Source organism: Phalangium opilio, unplaced genomic scaffold (genome assembly GCF_054372755.1).
Source record: "Phalangium opilio isolate 3A_F unplaced genomic scaffold, DU_Popi_V2 ptg000092l_1, whole genome shotgun sequence".
Lineage (NCBI taxonomy): Eukaryota > Metazoa > Arthropoda > Arachnida > Opiliones > Phalangiidae > Phalangium > Phalangium opilio.
Window position 1 is genome coordinate 522,357 of NW_028324197.1, and position 3,498 is coordinate 525,854.

General features: G+C 32.9%; 1 long non-coding RNA gene across 1 annotated transcript; it reads right to left on the reverse strand.

Annotated features, from left to right (window-relative positions):
* Window positions 1-566: 566 nt before the first annotated feature.
* Window positions 567-2,265, reverse strand: LOC149640899 (uncharacterized). Its single transcript, XR_016372074.1, has 3 exons — window positions 2,133-2,265; window positions 1,404-1,675; window positions 567-704 (listed from the first exon to the last, which is right to left on the reverse strand). It is a non-coding gene; the product is annotated as an uncharacterized LOC149640899 (long non-coding RNA).
* Between the last annotated feature and the right edge of the window lie 1,233 nt (window positions 2,266-3,498).

The window sequence follows — 3,498 nt, forward strand, 5'->3', positions numbered from 1 at the left end:
TTATAAATAAGTAACACAACGTTATTAAAATACAATGCCGAACCAATTCTTCTCGAATTTCTTGGCAATATCATTCGTATTTAGCTTCTTTAAAATCTCTAGTCTTAATTTGATCTGTTCTAGCATCACAGAATTAATAAAGATTTCTTTTATTGGGCTGTAATAACAAAACGCTTCAATAGTAGACAAATTTCAGCGCAATCGCTCTTGTGAAAACTGTTTGCATCTTTCAAAATCACAAAAAAATCCGAATACTTCTAATATGTTAATTTCTTGCCTAGCTATGCTATTAAGCTGGCAACTAAATAATTACAATTAGCAGTTAGAAAAATGTTTTAAACTAATTAATTAGCCAATTAGTAATTTGACATATAAACTAATTCAATTCAATAAGAAATTAGTCATTTATTTTTAAATTAATTAATTTCAATTACAAATGTCTAATTAATTACCTGTATAATTAAGGTCAAAAAATTAACCGTAAGTAAAAAATAACACCATGAAAGTGCCCATGGACTTCCTACTCCGCCTTTGGTTATGCATATATTGTTTTCGATAAAGGGGTATGAAAGCCTAACATGTATTATTCTCGAGAAATGAGAAAAGCCTCGAAACTTCCATCATGCTAAATTTAGTTTCATTTCATCATTTTTCTTGCCACTGTTCCTAAAACGGACTCCGGAGTTTTAAATCCATGCGCACTGCTATTAATTCAAGAGGGAAAAATCATGATCGAAATACGGGAGTTACGATTTACGAAAGAGTCAGTTTTCACTGTGAAACGGAGAGAGAGGAAACAGTGGGTGGGTTAACAATTTTGTTCCCCCCTCACTACTGGTAGTGGGACGCATTCTCTCCCGTTTAGATGAAACTCGATTTTTTACTACAAATCGGCGAAAGAGATTAATTGAAAATCCAATTGGCTAATAAGCCAAAACTAAATCTAATTAATTTTAAAATAGATAAATGCCTTTCCGATGCACACTTAGTTATTATAATTATTTCCCAATTAGCTGTAAATTAATTAAAATTCAATTACCATTTTCAATTAGTGAAAAATGCCAATTAATTAGATTTTTAAATAGCTAACTAATTAATTAGCACGGCTCGGATTTCTTGTATCTCTTTCCCCCGAGTAAAATCTTTGTTTAGCAATACTCAGAGTTTGAGCGGTATCTCTTTCCCCCGAGTAAAATCTTTGTTTAGCAACTATACTCAGAGTTTGAGCGGTATCTCTTTCCCCCGAGTAAAATCTTTGTTTAGCAACTATACTCAGAGTTTGAGCGAAATCTCAAGAATTCTCGGTTTGGAAATCATCAATATATTTTTGAAATTAACGTAACCAACGATTCATCATTTTCTGATTTAGGGTAAAAACTGACATACATTTCTCACGTAATTACCTTGATATTTCGGGTTCACGGGTAGTTGACCGGTTTTCAAAAGAGCGTTTTGGAATAAAGCAATGCCCAAAACAGCGGTTTGCAAAACCGCGTTGAAGCAAAACCGCAGTTTCTGTTTCCGCGTTTCTCAATACAGTGCTATTTCCCAAAACAGCGGCTGCTATTTCCGCGTTTCTCAATATAGCGCTATTTTCCCAACCAGCGGTTTAGCGCTACAGCGTTTCATAACCGTTTGTGATCCTCAGGTTATGGACTGGTTCGCGGAATATATTCTGGATAAGGTGGCAGCAAATTAATATGAGTATATTTTCGAAAATGTGGCAGCAAATTAATAGGAAAATATTTTGGAAAAGGTGGCAGCTAACTATTAGGAGGATATTTTGGAAAAGGTGGCAGCTAATTAATAGGAGGATATTTTGGATAAGGTGGAAGGTAATTTATAGGAGTTCAAATAATCCATCCCAACCAAACATTAAAACGCATTAACAAACTAGACCACGAAATTGTTTGTTTCACAACCATTAAAATTCAAACCTAAAGCTGAAATCAATACTAATTAGAGCTCGGCATTATCCATCCGTTATCCGTAAATTAGTGAATAATCGATTATTTATAGGTAAATGTTGTAGACATAATTCGATTTAATATACAACTTCTGTTGATAATTATGGATTATGGATAAAATAACGTGGATGATGGATAGATATTGCCGAGCTCTAATACTTATACCTTCAACAATACGAAACAACGCTCAAGATGTAAACGCTGTAATCAAAATGCGCTGAAACGAGAAATGGCTATAATGGCAAACGCGTTTATGAAAAAGCCGTTTTGGACAATGCTGTTTTGATAACACGCCTAATCGATAACATACCGATATTTCGGTGCTTCAGGAAAGTCGTGAGAGTCAACTAATAGAATAAATGGAAAATTTTCTTAAGTATTTTTAACACTCAAAAAACTTACAAGTGGGGCCTTCACTGTCATTTCAACAGATACGTGGGGTCTTTTAAACAAAATTTTCAAATTTCATGTATATTATAATTTTATAGCTAAAATATTGATTATCAGAATGAAATTTAAGTAATCATTCCTACTTATAGCTTAACACTTAAGTTTTGACGTAATTTCTGGTTTACAAGTGGGGACCTGAACAGTCTCCCAACCTTATATCTGGGGACATTTGTGTATAAATTATTAGATTTTGAATTAGTGTCAAAGCCTATATGGTTCCATCAAGTATTTCAATTTCATTATTCACACTCGATAAATTTACAAGTGGGGACCTTCACCGTCATTTCAACAGACAAGTGGGGTCTTTTATACACACATTTTCTAATTTCATGTATATTTTAATTTTATAGTTTAAATATTGATTATTATAATGAATTTTAGGTAATCGGACCTTTTAAAAGCTTAACACTTAAGTTTTGAGCTGATTTCTAGTTTACAAGTGGGGACCTAAACAGTCTCCCAACCTTATATCTGGGGACATTTGTGTATAAATTATTAGATTTTGAATTAGTGTCAAAGCCTATATGGTGCCATCAGGTATTTCAATTTCATTTTTCACTCTCGATAAATTTACAAGTGGGGACTTTCACCGTCATTTCAACAGACAAGTGGGGTCTTTGAAACACACATTTTCTAATTTCATGTATATTTTAATTTTATAGTTTAAATATTGATTATCAGAATGAAATTTAAGTAATCAGTCCTATTTCTAGCTGAACACTTAAGTTTTGAGCAGATTTCAGGTTTACAAGTGGGGACCTAAACAGTCTTTCAACCTTATATCTGGGGACATTTGTGTATAAATTATTAGATTTTGCACTAGTGTCGAAGCCTATATGGTTCCATCAGGTATTTCAATTTCATTTTTCACACTCGATAAATTTACAAGTGGGGACCTTCACAGTCATTTCAACAGACAAGTGGGGTCTTTGAAACACACATTTTCTAATTTCATGTATATTTTAATTTTATAGTTTAAATATTGATTATCAAAATGAAATTTAAGTAATCAGTCCTATTTCTAGCTGAACACTTAAGTTTTGAGCAGATTTCAGGTTTACAAGTGGGGACCTAAACAGTC